General features: G+C 40.2%; 1 long non-coding RNA gene across 1 annotated transcript; it reads right to left on the bottom strand.

The window, feature by feature from the left end:
• Nucleotides 1–6,959: 6,959 nt before the first annotated feature.
• Nucleotides 6,960–8,903, bottom strand: LOC143738802 (uncharacterized). Its single transcript, XR_013204028.1, has 2 exons — nt 7,518–8,903; nt 6,960–7,110 (listed from the first exon to the last, which is right to left on the bottom strand). It is a non-coding gene; the product is annotated as an uncharacterized LOC143738802 (long non-coding RNA).
• Between the last annotated feature and the right edge of the window lie 7,637 nt (nt 8,904–16,540).

The following is a 16,540-nucleotide window of genomic DNA, read 5'->3' as shown; positions in this document are numbered from 1 at the left end:
AATACTATTTTATAATCCTCGAAAATGTACCAGAAATGGTAGATCCTAAAATGAATTAAAGCTGCAGGCAGCGATGAAAGGGCCCTGGCACCCATGCCACCGCCACCCGGTGCCTTTAGGAAGACACAGCACGATGGACAATGTGCATTTAAGTAGGTAAATATAGGAAAAGAACGTCAAAGTCAGTTAGAAAATTTTCCTTTATTATGATGATAATAGCATGCTTTATCACTCATCTAAGTGTTGCTAGCATGTTTAGTATGTTTATAGCATGTTTAGCACACAATGGCATATTTTAGTATGTGGCTAATACTGCAATACAGTGTTAACCATGTCACTTCCTGTTGTCAGTAGGTGGCGCTATTACTATAACTGAAAATTGTCATGTAGATGTGTTCAGGGTAGGACTCTTATTAAATATGTGAAGTTTGGGGCAGATTGGACATTGCCTTCTTGAGTAACAAAACTTTCCTTTTTCATTGCATTAGCATGCTTTAGCACTTATCTAAGTATTGCTAACATGTTTTAACATGTTTCTAGCATGTTTAGAACTCAATGGCATATTTAATATGTTGCCAGAACTGCATCACAGTGTTAAACATGTCACTTCCTGTTCCCAGTAGGTGGCGCTATTACTATAACTGAATATTGTCAGATAGATGTGTTCAGGCCAGGACTCTTATCAACTTGTGAAGTTTGGGGCAGATTTTCATGCTTGATAGTTTGTTGAAGTGCGAGGACTGAAAATGACAAAAACTGCACAAAAATCCGAGAGGAAGTTCAAAATGGCTGACTTCCTGTTGTGTTTAGGGCTATGCTCCAAGAGACTTTTTTGTAGGTATTGGGTCATTACACGTATGTACCGAATTTCGGTTACGTACGTGAAACGTAGCGGGAAGCGCACTCCGTTGAACCTTTATAGGTGGCGCTATAGATCCATTTTGCCCCACCCAATTCTGAATCCCATATCAGATGTAAATTTCCCCCAGTTCTGACACGTGTGCATAGTTTTGTGAGTTTTTGAGCATGTTTAGGCCCTCAAAAATACGATTCACATTGGAGAATAATAATAATAAATATAGCTGCGAGCAGCGATTACGGGCCCAAGCTGGTGGCACCACAACCCCGGTGCCTTTAGTTACCTAAACACACCGGGGTGGCGGTGACACCGGCTTGGGCCCTTCATCGCTGCTCGCAGCTATATTTATATATATATACATACACACACATATATATATATATATATATATATATATATATGTACACACACACACACACACACACACACACACACACACACACACACACACACACACATTTAGAAAGTGACACACTTCCTGCTGCCAGTTGGTGGCGCTATAACTTCGACTCACAATAGTCACATCCATGTGATCGGCCTCTTACAACGAACACACTGCTGAAGTTTCATAAAGATCAGTTAATGTATGCAGAAGTTATAACACACTTCCTGTTTCTCTTTTTCGCCATAAATTGGTTTCCTTGCCACGGCCAAACTGTTCGAGTTATCAAAAATCCGTCCGCAATTTAGCATCCTCAATGTCTGCCTTCATGCACACCGAGTTTTGTGGCGATCGGATGAATTTTCTAGGAGGAGTATTTCAAATTCCATAGCATGCATTTCCAAACAACCCTAAATAGCCCACTTCCTGTTGGGCTAGTGTATAAAGTAAGAGTATGAAAGTTGTTCGGCCCGATGAGATCTATATGTGTACTGATTTTCATATTATTACATGCAAGCGTGTTTGATTTATGGACCAAGATTTCAGACCCTGTTCCAGGGGGCGCTGTCGAGCATCCTGCCACGCCCGGGTACCAGCTTCAGTCCATCCCTGATTGCCGCAGGTTCTGACCAGTGTGCAAAGTTTCAAGAGTTTTCGAGCATGGTAAGGGCTCCAAATGTGCCCAAAAGATTGATAAAAAATAATTATAAAATATAGCTGCGAGCAGCGATGACAGGCCCAAGCCGGTGGCACCGCAACCCCGGTGCGTTTAGTTACCTAAAGGCACCGGGGTGGCGGTGCCGCCGGCTTTGGCCCTTTCATCGCTGCTCGCAGCTATATATGTGACCCGTCACAGAAACCAGGGACACAAGTCGGCAGCACAACTTTCGAGCAAAATGAGAAAGAAGAGTTTTTTTTCAAAATTGGTGATTTTCAATTTTTTGGAGAATCTGTTAATTGAAATCACGAAGAAGCCTCTCCATGTTTGAGATAGCAGTATTGGTATATTTAAAAGCTTACATTTTGAGGTTGAAATCGGCTTGTTTTCGGAGATTCTAGCATGCAGTAGGGGCGTGGCGTGTCATTGTCTGTGTGTATTTCCATACTGAATAACCCGGCGCTTTTGCCCCCGCCCTCCAAGTCAACCACATGGCTACTTATTATGCTGTGCTCTGGCCAGCTCTCTCTGATATCAAAATTCAATGAAGATGGATGCCGCAAAGATTGTCGCAGACGAGATGAACCGTCTGGCAGTTACACCGAAAATGTTTTCGCCGCACTTCGTGGGCTCGGGAAACTGAACCGGAGGTATGGGCGCAGCGCGCGCGCCCTCAGTGCTTCAATACGGCGGCTCGGCTCGCTGACAGCGGTGGCTGGCTGTTTCATATGTGACGGAGAATCGAAATAGAGGATGCAGTTAAGACCTTTGCTGCGATGAAGGCCTGCCGTGCGTGTTTCTGAAATGTAAGTTAAGCTTCATTTGCTCTTTAGTCGTTATTTAAGATGCTGAACCTGCTGATGATATAATGTGCTTGCGGACATTTCATTTGTGTGTGTATACGCACATAAGAAAGTGGTGTAAAGAGATTTGCAACAGTAATTTGAGGAGGTGAAATGTGATTATTTGGAAAATTGCAGAAATTACTGCTTAAAGAAAAATGCCAGCAGGCATTTGCCTCCTACATAAACTTTAATATTGTTGACATTTTGGGCACACGAGCGTTGCGTACTATTTGCGCTATATGTAGGCCTATGGCTTATTGGTCTTTGTTTGTTGTTGCTGGTTTTGCGTTATATGTATATGGCATATTGGTCTTTGTGTGTTGTTGCTGGTTTTGCGTTATACTGTATGTATATGGCATATTGGCCTTTGTGTGTTGTTGCTGGTTTTGCGTTATATGCAGGCTATATGGCATATTGGTCTTTGTGTGTTGTTGCTGGTTTTGCGTTATATGTATATGGCATATTGGTCTTTATGTGTTGTTGCTGGTTTCGCGTTATATGCAGGCTATATGGCATTATTGGTCTTTGTGTGTTGTTGCTGGTACGTTGCAAATAGAGGGGCAGCACAATTGTTTTTCGCCTAGTGCGGCAGAAGTGCACTCATTCGAAGTGCAAAAAAAGCTGTAAAGCACATGGAGGAGCTTTACAGGGGGTATGGCTTATCTAAATGAGATGTAAATGAGCCCTATTGTCACCCCCAGCAGCAGAGACAGGTGAGAACTACACAATCTTTAGAGCTCGTTTTCTCCTCTTTGAGCTTTTTTAAGTGCCTACTTTAAAATGGCCACAACTTCTCCAAATATTATCAGATTTCCACATGTTACACATCGTTGGAAAGCTTGGATATTACACTCTCAGAATCTATGAATAACTCAAAATGCCCCAGAACCGACTTGTGACCCTAGTTTCCGTGACTGGTCACACACATATATATATATATATATATATATATATATATATATATATATATATATATATATATATATATACATATACAGTATATGTGTATATATTAGTGGTGGCCATAATTAATTTTTTTTAATCTAGATTAATCTCACTGTAATCTTGGAATTAATCTAGATTAAAATGTCTCATTTAAATTCTGTCGAAAGCATTCAGAATATGTGTGCTACCCAAATAATGACTAAAAGTAGGCCTAAGTCTTTGAGAATGGGTTTCTCAAGCCAGGTGGTGCATTAGACCAGTGGCTTATCTCCTGTTTCCAAAATGCATCACAAACTGCTTGAGAAAGCTGTTCTACTGTGATAATTGGTGATGAAAATAATTCAAGTTCAATCAGATGTACTTGTGTTTACTATTGGATACATCTTTACATCTAACTGATATAGCTGTGCTGACGGGCTTGCCTCGGTTGCACTCAAACATAGTAGTTTAACATTACATCAGTGCTCGGCCCGGCATCTACAGCATTAGCTAAGGGATGCTTTGCGTTTAGGTGGTACTTGAGACTGTCAGCTGAATGTGTGGAACGCTTTTCAGAGAAGATAAGGTAACTTATTTTAGTACAATTCACACCCAGCAGTAATTCAAGAAAACAAAATCTCTGAATGCTCCACGTGAAACTTTGGTCTTCCAACCTTTCTAAAATTGTGTCGATTTATTTTGGTTAATATGTGTGAGGGAGAGAGAGCAAGACAGCGCTTAGTGTGGAGATGGTGAAGTCTTGTACACTTTCGCCTGGCTCCGAAGTGAGAGAGTGCGCGCGTGCGACCGGGTCGGTCTCTCTCTCTCTCTCTCTCTCTCTCTCTCTCTCTCTCTCTCTCTCTCTCTCTCTCTCTCTCTCTCTCTCGTTCTTTCAGTTAAACATGTGCCCTGTCACAAGCGCAGCAGTTCATTTACATTACTCACCGAACTTAATGCAGGAAAACCCCTGTTTATGCAAACAGGAAACAGTATAATTTGTCAAGTCAAGTCAAGTCAAGTCAAATATATTTATATAGCGCTTTTCACAATACAGATTGTATCAAAGCTGCTTCACAGTATCAATCAAAACAACTTAATGTTTGTTTATTACTGGAAAAAAGACATCCAAGTTTGGTAGAGCTGATCAATGGTATGATTGGTTAATTAATTTGAATATCCCCAACTGAGCAAGCCAAAGGCAACAGTGGCAAGGAACCGAAAAACTCCATCCAGTGACCTAATGGTGTCCTAACACCCCATCAGGTGACCCAATGGAGAAAAAAACCTTGGGAGAACCCAGGCTCAGTCGGGGGCCAGTTCTCCTCTGGCGTTTATGAACTAGAGGCCGAATTTACAGTAACTGTAAGATAAAAAATTTATATGAATGCCTGGCTAAATAGATGCGTCTTCAGTCTAGTTTTAAACTGGGAGAGCGAGTCTGAGCAACGAACAATATCAGGAAGGCTATTCCAGAGCTTCGGAGCTAAATGTGAAAATGCTCTGCCTCCTTTGGTGGATCTGGATATCCTAGGAATGACCAGAAACCTCGAATCTAGTGATCTTAAAGAGCGCGATGGATTGTAAGGCGATAGAAGATCCGTTAAATAGACTGGAGCTAAACCATTTAGAGCTTTATAAGTCAAAAGCAATACCTTGTAATTAATACGGAACTTTATAGGTAACCAATGAAGTGATGATAAAATCGGTGTTATATGATCATATTTTCTTAATCTAGTAAGAACTCTAGCGGCTGCATTTTGGACTAACTGTAGCTTGTTTATTGAAGATGCAGGACAACCAGCTAATAAAGCATTACAGTAATCTAGTCTCGAGGTCATGAATGCATGAACTAACTTTTCTGCATTAGAGACTGATAGCATATTACGTAGCTTAGCAATGTTTCTAAGGTGGAAAAAGGCTGTTTTTGTAACATATGAAATATGCTTTTCAAAAGACAGGTTGCAGTCTAATGTAACACCCAGGTCTTTTACTGTAGCGGATAGAGTAACAGGGCATCCTACTATGTTAAAGTCGTGCTGTGAAAGGTTTTGTGGACGGTTTTTAGAACCGATAAGTATTACCTCTGTCTTGTCTGGATTTAATAAAAGAAAATTATGCGTCATCCAATCTTTTATATCTTTAACACAATCTGTCAATTTGGATAATTTAGCGTATTCATCTGGCCGTGAGGAAATATATATTTGAGTGTCATCAGCATAACAATGGAAACTAATTCCATGTTTCCTTAGAATATTACCAAGTGGCAGCATATATATTGAGAATAATAAAGGGCCTAACACAGATCCCTGCGGCACTCCATAGTTTGCCGAAGTTATAATCGATTTTTCTCCATTTAAGTAGACGAAATGGTAGCGGTCAGATAAGTATGACCTGAACCAGCTTAATGCTTGTCCTTGAACACCAGTGTAATTTTGTAGTCGATCTAAGAGTATTGTGTGATCTATAGTATCGAACGCAGCACTAAGATCAAGTAAAACTAGTACTGAGATACAGCCTTGGTCCGAAGCTAAAAGTAAATCATTTGTGATTCTAACAAGCGCAGTTTCAGTGCTATGATGTGGCCTGAATCCAGACTGAAACTTTTCATAGATGTCGTTTTCTTGCAAGAAAGAGCCGAGTTGAGCGGACACAACTTTTTCTAATATTTTTGACATAAATGGAAGATTCGAAATGGGTCTGTAATTTGCTAGGTTATTTGGATCTAATTGTGGTTTCTTAATAAGAGGTTTTATAACTGCCAGCTTGAACGTTCTTGGAACATGACCTAAAGATAAAGATGAGTTAATAATATTGAGAAGAGGCTCTTCCACTACAGGTAACACTTCTTTCAGTAGTTCAGTTGGTATAGGATCTAATAAACATGTTGTTGTTTTAGATGAAGTGATAAGTTTATTTAACTCTTTTTGTTCTATGGTTGTAAAGCATTGTAATTGTTCTTGCGGGGTGATAATTGCGGCCGAATTATAAGGCGCGAGCAAAGATCGAACGTTTACGATTTTGATTCTGATGCTTTCAATTTTCTCGGTGAAGAAGTTCATGAAATCATTACTACTAAACTGTAACGAGGTATTTTGTTCAGACGACGTCTGTTTATTTGTTAGTCTAGCCACGGTATTAAATAAAAACCTTGGATTATTTCGGTTGTTTTCTATTAATTTGCTGAGGTGCTCAGCCCTGGCCGTTTTAAGTGCCTTTTTATAAAGTGACATACTGTCTTTCCACGCGATTCTAAAGACCTCTAAATTAGTTTTTTTCCATTTACGCTCTAAATTACGGGTTTCTCTCTTTAAAACATACGTAGTATTATTGTACCATGGTGCTATACTTTTTTCTCTGACCTTTTTTAATCTAATGGGTGCAACAATATCCAATGTTCTAGAGAGAATGGTGCTCATAGTGCTAGTTAGTTCGTCTAGTTCATCTGTTTGTTTGGGTTCAGGCAGCAGCTGAGACAGATCAGATAAGCTATTTGAGAAATGATCTATGGTGGATGGACGAATTGTTCTACCTGGTCGATAACGTGGCGGAGCATGACATATTACAGCAGTGCGTAATATGCAAGTTACCAAGTAGTGGTCAGTGACATCATCACTTTGTGGAATGATATCTATATCGGTTGGATCGGTTCCATATGATATAATTAAATCGAGTGTATGATTAAGACGATGAGTTGGTCCGGTGACGTTTTGCTTGACCCCGAAGGAGTTTAATAAATCTGTAAACGCAGCCCCTAACGCATCATTTAAATTATCTACGTGTATGTTAAAATCTCCAACAATTAATGCTTTATCGACGTTGACCAAAAGATCTGATAGAAAGTCAGCAAACTCTTTTAGGAAATTGGCGTAAGGCCCTGGAGGTCTATATACGGTAGCCAATGCTAGAGATAATAGGGATTTTTTTCTTACATCTAAGAGCGTAACATTTAGCACAAGCACTTCAAACGAATTAAACCTATGACGAGTTTTCTGAGTAACATTAAGGATATCTCTGTAGATTGTTGCAACACCGCCGCCACGACCGATCAGACGGGGCTCATGCTTATAACAGTATCCTGGCGGAGTAGACTCATTTAGACCGAAATAATCATTTGGTTTAAGCCAGGTTTCAGTAAGGCACAGAACATCGAAATTATTATCTGTGACCATTTCATTTACAATAACCGCCTTAGGTGTGAGCGATCTAATGTTTAGAAGACCTAGCTTTAGAAATTGTTTTTGTTCACTAATAGCGAGATTTTTTGTTTTAATAACAATTAGATTTTTTCTAGATCCTGCAGTAGATTTATTATTTGATCTTAGTAAACGAGGAATAGACACAGTTTCTATGCAATGTTCTACACTAGTATTAATATCAATTAAATTGGTGCAGTAGAGACTGTGATTTGGATTTTTGGTTACTAGTCAAATGGTATTTAACATCTTGGAGATGTTATCCGACAGAAGATCTGCCCCGATTCTACTTGGGTGTAAGCCATCAGCGCGGAAGAGCCTTGGTCGCTCCCAAAACAGATTCCAATTATTTACAAAAATCAATTTCTGCTCATTGCACCATGACAATAACCATTCATTTAGCGCGAATAATCTACTGAACTTTTCATGCCCTCGTCGGTACGTAGGAAGCGGTCCAGACACAATAATCGATGTTTCAGGCGATGTGCTGCGTACCGTATCGATAAGGCTCCTGAAGTCTTTCTTCAGAACCTCCGTCTGTCGCAGCCTAGTGTCGTTAGCTCCCGCATGCAGCACAACAGCTCCGACGCGCTCGTCACCGTTCAAGATCTCAGTTACCCGCGCAGCGATATCGAGAACACGAGCACCAGGAAAGCAGTGACTGTGCACCTTACTTTTACCTAACGTAGCGTGGACGTGTCGGACGGTGGAATCGCCGATGATCACAGCATCGCGTTCCGTTTCGCGAAGAGGGGAGAAGCGGTTCTGAGTGGAGATCTCGAAAACCGGGAGGGGCGAAAAGATTCTTGTCCTGGCTCGCGGCTTCCGCGGAACCACCCAGGCTTCGTGGTGGTGTGTTGGAGCCGGAGTGAATGAAATCATGGCTGATCGTGACCTGGACGCTCGGGACCAATGCTGAGAAACGCACGGAGTAGACGAGGTCAGCGTCAGCGGGTTACTAACGTTAATCACTGATCCGTGTGCATCAGCGCGTGATGTTTCAAGAGCTAAACGCCGGTCTCTCAGCTCAGCTTGTCTCTCTAGAAGGTCAAGGATCTGCTTTGTCCTTCTAAAATTTGTCTCGTTTAGTAAAATAAAGCCAAGCTTTAGATCGTCTTTTCCACTCCATGTTTACCTCCTCTGCTCAAATCGCTTTATCATCACGAATGACGCACAGATGCGTATAGGACGTCACGCTATGGTGCCCGATAAAGGACAAAAGGGAAAGTTGAGTTCGCGGTCTGTATATTATGGCTGGGACTCGGAGCAGGAGCATCGATTAGTGGAATCGTTAACGTCGACGGCAAGGCATACAATATCGATGGTTCGTAAAACTTAGAACCGGTTTTCGAGTGGAACCGGTTTTCAATTCCCATCCCTACCCCCTGCAGTGCAATTCGGCTAGGTATAAGTTACATTAGCGCTAAAATATCATCATAGCTTGCGTAGTATAGAACCAGCTCAGCTCCCAACCCAACTTTGAGAATAGATTAACGGCGATATTTTTTTTATCGCCCGATAAGAGTCTCACGTTAACACAGCACGTTAACGCCGATAACGGGCCACCACTAGTATATATATATATATATATATATATATATTTTTTTTTTTTTTTAAGGGACAAGACAGAATATTACTTGCCTGATCTGATTAGAACAATAATGTGTGTGTGTGTGTGTGTGTGTGTGTGTGTGTGTGTGTGTGTGTGTGTGTGTGTGTGTGTGTGTGTGTGTGTGTGTGTGTGTGTGTGTGTGTGTGTGTGAGGCGTGATTGAACAATGGAGACATAAAAACATACTCTGTCATTTTGTTCATAGAGGACATCATTCAAACTGCAAAGTGTTTACTTATATTTGTGTACACTCGCAATAAAACACAACATTGTGCTTTTGTCAAACTATAAACTGAAACCAAAATCTCTCACACACACACACACACACACACACACACACACACACACACACACACACACACACACACACACACACACACACACACACACACACACACACACACACACACACACACACACACAGTTTAAAAGAAAAAGAAATATTTATCAAACCTCATTTAAAAACAGTCTGTCGGTGCCATCTATTGGATATTTATCATAACACGAAAAATTTGAATATCGTTCAAAAGTCCATTTATTTCAGTAATTCAACTTAAAGGTGAAACTAATATATTATATAGACTCATTACATGCAAAGTGAAATATTTCAAGCCTTTATTTGTTAATATTTTGATGATTATGACTTACAGCTATGAAAACTTTTTCACATTATTCTAATTTTGAATTAGGGGTTTTCGTAAGCTAAATATAAAATATAAAATGAGTTTAGTTCTAATATTTGTTTAAATCGACAACATGTATGTTAGACCCTATACCGACTAAACTATTGAAAGCGATGCTTCCAGAAGTCATTGATCCTCTTCTTAATATCATTAATTCGTCTTTGTCTCTAGGATACGTACCAAAACCCTTTAAGCTGGCTATGACTAAACCACTTGTTAAAAAAACGCAACTTGATCCTACAGAATTAGTCAATTACAGGCCGATCTCGAATCTACCTTTTCTGTCAAAGATACTAGAAAAGCCAGTCTCTTCACAACTGTGTTCCTTTCTTGAAGGAAATGGTATCTGTGAGGATTTTCAGTCAGGATTTAGACCGCACCATAGTACTGAGACAGCTCTCATTAGAGTCACAAATGATTTGCTCTTATCCGATTGTGGTTTTATCTCTCTATTAGTGTTACTTGATCTTAGTGCTGCATTTGACACCATTGACCACAACATTCTCTTAAATAGACTAAAAAACTATGTTGGCATGAATGGAATTGCACTAGCATGGTTAAAATCATATTTATCTGACCGCTATCAGTTTGTAGCAGTAAATGAAGAGATGTCTTATCGATCACAAGTTCAGTATGGCGTACCACAAGGCTCAGTACTAGGACCGTTGCTGTTCACTCTGTACATGCTACCTTTAGGAGATATCAGTAGGAAACATGGAATTAGCTTTCACTGTTATGCTGATGATACTCAGCTCTAAATTTCTTCCAAACCTAACGAAACTCACCAATTCACAAAATTATCGGAATGCATAGTTGATATCAAAAATTGGATTACTAGTAATTTCCTACTACTAAATTCTGAAAAAACAGAGATTCTAATTATTGGACAAAAAACTTCCACACGTAATAACCTAGAATACCGCCTAACACTTGATGGCTGCTCTGTTAAGTCTTCGTCGTCAGTTAGGAACCTGGGTGTGCTCTTTGATACCAATCTTTCATTTGAAAGTCACGTGTCTAGTGTCTGTAAAACCGCATTTTTCCATCTTAAAAATATATCTAAATTACGTCATATGCTCTCATTGACAAATGCGGAACAACTAGTTCATGCGTTCATGACATCAAGGCTAGATTATTGTAATGCTCTACTGGGTGGTTGCCCTGCACGCTTAATAAACAAACTACAGCTAGTTCAAAACGCAGCCGCTAGAGTTCTTACCAGAACCAGGAAGTACGACCATATTAGCCCGGTTCTGTCAACACTGCATTGGCTCCCTATTAAACATCGTATAAATTTAAAAATATTGCTGATTACTTACAAAGCACTAAATGGTTTAGCTCCCCAGTACTTGAGCGAGCTCTTAACGCATTATAGTCCTTCATATCTATTGCGATCTCAAAACTCCGGCCAGTTGATAATACCTAGAATATATAAATCAACTCCTGGCGGTAGATCCTTTTCCTATTTAGCACCAAAACTTTGGAACAATCTTCCTAACATTGTCCGGGAAGCAGACACAGTCTGTCATTTCAAAGCTAGACTAAAAACACATCTCTTTGACCTAGCATTCACATAACACTCTATAGACTTCTATAATTCAATATTAGGCTGCTTAGATTAGGTCAGCCGGAACTTGGAACACTTCCCTCAAATCCTGATGTACTCGTTACATCATAAGAAGAATGGCATCTACGCTAATTTTAGTGTCTTTGTTTATCCCGAGGTTTTCCCGCAGCCTGCCGGATCCAGGCCGTTTCCAGATCTGACGAAGGACTATCGCCTGGACCCGATGACAATGCAGTGCTGAAGTGCCAACTAGCCTCTCCCTATGGAGGATCCCTATACCACTCTACAGATAAAGCGTTGTGGAATTTTTCGGTTCGCGTACCTACCCAAAGTGATAAGATAAAATAAAAATTCTGCATCAAAATTTATATACAATCAAAACTAACTTTAGCTGGAAAAAACATTTTTCAAGAACCACTATAAAACCAAACCAATCTCTGTTACCTTAAATTATATCTTTATCTCTGTAAAGCTGCTTTGAAACAATCTACATTGTTAAAAGCGCTATATAAATGAGGATGACTCGACTGACTTGACTTGACACTGAAGATGATGCCATATACAGAAGATGGTGCCATTGTGTGTGGCTTGCCGTCTGTCACTGTCATTGCTGTGTGTGTTTTTGCTGTTTGTTTTGCTTTTTGCCCGGGATGTCGACTCTCTGCTGGTGTATGATCGCCAAACACTGCTGGATCTGCGATTTTCTGCTGAAAATTTAGTAAAATTGGATGATGGTGGACGTGAAACCTTGCCCCCGCTCCTGGTGAGGCTCCCGGCTCACCTTTGGCAGGCCCCGGCTCCACCTTCTCGGCGTGAGCGCCAACGAAAGCGCACCCGTCTTGCATGGTGTTCTACGCCTTTTTGGACTGAGTTTGGAGTCGTGCCTAGCCTCGTTATTCCTCGACGCTCGCTGGACCCTGTCGGCGCCTGTCTGATACCTGTCGTCGGCCTGGAAGAGGTGTTCCAGCACCGCGGCCCCTGCTCTCCTCGTACCCACTGGCGCGGAGTCAATCACAGCAACTTGCGGTCTCTGTGTCGGGTTTCACGAACATCCAGCGCCGCGGATCTTCCTGCCAGGTTTGGGCTGGTAAATGCTAGATCTCTAGCAAATAAGACTTTTGTCTTAAAGGATTTTTTCACGTCCCGAGGATTGCATTTCCTCTGTGTAACTGAGACATGGCTGAGTGATGGTGAGTCCAGCGCTCTCACAGAATTTTTACACCATGATTGCTGCTACCTTAACTCCCCACGAAAATCTGGACGAGAAGGAGGAATAGCGACTGTATATAAGAGTCATTATAAATGTAAGCAGATATTGCTGTCATCCACTTTCAGCAGCTTTGAGCTGAGTTTATTTGAGATTGGTCGCTCTCACACAGTGTTGTGAGTTGTTGTCTATTTGCCCCCCAAGTACAATAAGGACTTTTTAAATGATTTTTCTGATTTTCTGGCTGAAATCATGCCTAAATATGATCGTGTTCTTATTGTTGGGGATTTTAATGTTCATGTGTGTTGTCCTGATAAGCCAATGACAAAGGGTTTTCTAAACCTCATTGATTCTTTTAATCTTGTGCAATCTGTGTCTGGACCCACACAAGAACATGGACACCCACTTGATCTTGTTTTATCATATGGTTTGCCTGTTCTTAATCTAGATATATGTGACGCAGTGTTTTCTGACCATATGCCTGTATTATTTGAGACTGCTCTTGCCTGTCATACATTTAAACCTTGCGCTGCTGCACGGCACTGTCGCATGATTAACCCTTCCACTGCTGCTCAGTTCTCGGCTGCTTTCAGTCAGAACACCATCACTCCTGAGTCTGTATTGCACACAGACGAGCTTAACTCATGGTTTCACTCCACCTGCCAAACTGTTTTAAACACTGTGGCTCCATTAAAATCCAGGCAGCCTAAAACTAAATCTGAGCCCTGGCTAAATGACATGACTCATGCTGCCAGACGTGAGTGCCGTAGAGCTGAGCGCAAGTGGAAGAAGGACAAACTGCAGGTGTCTCTTCAAATGTTAAGGGATTGCTGGCGTCATTTCCAGGAAACTGTGAAAGATGCTAAAAGAAAACATTTCTCAGATATTATTCTGGCAAATTGTCACAAGCCTCGTGTTTTGTTTAACACCATTGACTCACTTTTAAATGCCCCGCAGAATGCTTGTATGGAGGCATCCCCTGCTATGTGTGAAAATTTCCTTTGCTTTTTTATTGATAAGGTCACTTCTATTAGGTCTCAGATTGCACCTTCAGCTTCAGACCCTTCAATCTCTGTCCCCTGCTCGGCTGTTTTTGATCATTTTGAGCCGGTGACTTTTTCTTTTTTAGAGGATGTTGTTGGTCACTTGAAGCCCTCGGGTTCTCCAAATGATTCTGTCCTCCCTCGACTATTTAAGGAGGTTTTCCCCACTGTAGGACCATCTGTTGTTGCAGTTATAAATAGTAGTCTGACCTTGAGTGTGGTCCCTGAAATTTTAAAAACATGCAGTAGTTCAACCTCTGATTAAAAAACCTGCTCTAGATCCATCAGTTCTTGCTAATTTCAGGCCTATTTCCAAATTGGCCTTCCTTTCAAAAATCCTGGAGAAGATTGTGCACAGTCAATTATTGGTATTTTTGGAAGAATATTTTGGAAGAGCTTTAAAACCTTGCACAGCACCGAAACCGCTCTTTTAAGAGTTTTTAATGATATCTTTTAAGCGACTCTGGCGACTGTGTTATCCTTGTGCTTTTAGATCTAACTGCTGCATTTGACACAGTGGATCATGAAATATTGATTTCACGTTTAAGGTAATGGGTGGGCATTAGTGGCATAGCACTGGAGTGGTTTAGGTCATACTTAGCGGATCAAACTTTTTGTGTTAGCATAGGTGAATATGTATCCTCCTCTGCTCCTCTCTTGTGTGGGGTCCCACAGGGCTCAGTCCTCGGCCCTCTACTTTTCTCTTTGTATTTGCTTCCACTTGGTTACATACTTAGAAAGTACGGCATTTCATTCCACTGTTATGAAGATGACAGTCAGATTTATGTAACTCTTAAAAAGAAAAATGATAACTCCGTTGGATAACTACTCAATTGTCTCGATGACATAAAGGCCTTGATGGCTCTGAACTCTTTAAATTTGAATTATAAAAAAACAGAAGTGATGGTTTTTGGAGGCACCACTGGGACCCCGCCTGTAGATCTGGGGTCCTTGGCACCCTATATTAAACCTAGCCTAGCATTACAAACCTAGGAGTTAAAGTGGACCCTGAGCTTAAATTTGACAGTCAAATCAAAGCTGTTGTCAAATCAAGCTTCTTTCATTTGAGGCAGCTGGCCAAAATAAAGGCAATTCTGTCAAGACAACATTTTGAAACTGCAATCCACGCCTTTGTAACTACACGGCTGGACTACTGTAATTCACTATATGCTGGGGTTAGTGGATCCTCCATCACCCGTCTCCAGATTATACAAAATGCAGCAGCACGTCTTTTAACGGGCACACGTAAACATGAGCACATTTCCCCTATTTTAGCTTCATTACACTGGCTGCCTATTCAATTTAGGATCCATTTTAAAATTCTGTTATTTGCTTTTAAATCATTAAATGGTTTTGCCCCGCCATACCTCTCTGAGCTTCTACACTCTTATAAACCCGTCTGCGCTCTCAGGTCAGATGATCAGCTGCTCCTGACTGTGCCTAAAACTAAGCGTAAGCTCAGAGGGGACAGTGCCTTTGCTGTGTCTGCCACTAATCTATGGAACGATCTGCCTTTGCATGTTAAGCAGGCCTCTTCTTTATCTGTTTTTAAAACCCTTCTTAAAACCCATCTTTTCTCTTTGGCTTTTGACACCTAGTAAGATGTCGACTTAATTTACTTGATTTTATTTGTTACTTTGTATGTTTTTATTGTATGGTTATTAATTGTACATGTTTATGTTTATTTTTCTGTACAGCACTTTGGTCACCTTTGGTTGTTGTAAAGTGCTTAACAAATAAAGTTGGTTTGGTTTAAATTTCAACAAAAAATGTATGGTAATGTCATTGCATCAACATTACACTTTGATTGATTATACATCACTGACGTTGAATCAACACTGAAATTAACAAAAATAATCTTTGGTAATATTGTTCGAAAAATTTTACAATGTGATATTGATTCTAAATAACTTTTGTTGAAACAATGAACATTCATCTGTTGCAAATTAACTCAAGGAAAATATGAATAATTCATTATGACTTGTTATAATTAATTATAAATATTTGTATCAGTTAATAGAATTATCTTGATTTAGCAGAATTAATACCACAATCAACTAGTTGATTAGTTAGTCAAACAAGACTTTATTAACTAGACAAAACACTTAGACTAACCAGCTACACTTCAATGTTATGTCAACAAATTCCTGACCATTTCAACGTTTGGGGAAAGCCTTTTAAAATATAAATGACACCTTTCCAGCAGGTGAGTAATTTATTTTTCTATTTAACAGTTTACCACAATAAATGAAGAAAAAATATAAAAGATCATTCTTTAAAAAAAAAAACTGGGACAAAAGTAATATAATCTTTCAAAATAAAATTAGTTTCAGAAGTCTGATGTCATTATAACTACAGGTGGTCCAACGGTTTAGGTTTTACATCAGACGATTGCGTCTTTTCCTTTGGCCTCCCTGAAATCTGAAAAAAGAAAGAACGATGTTACTTAAGATCAAGTCAATTCAATTGTCATACAGTCACATTCAAGAATGTTACTATGCTAAACACAGTCTGGTTCACTTTCTTTAAAATCACTAAACACAAAATATTCTAACCATTATCATAGCA

This window comes from Siphateles boraxobius, unplaced genomic scaffold, assembly GCF_051911475.1.
Source record: "Siphateles boraxobius isolate OS27281-9 unplaced genomic scaffold, OSU_SipBor_1 152, whole genome shotgun sequence".
In the NCBI taxonomy this organism is placed as follows: Eukaryota; Metazoa; Chordata; class Actinopteri; order Cypriniformes; family Leuciscidae; genus Siphateles; species Siphateles boraxobius.
Note: the sequence above shows the minus strand (reverse complement) of the source record. Positions and strands in the feature narration are given on the sequence as shown.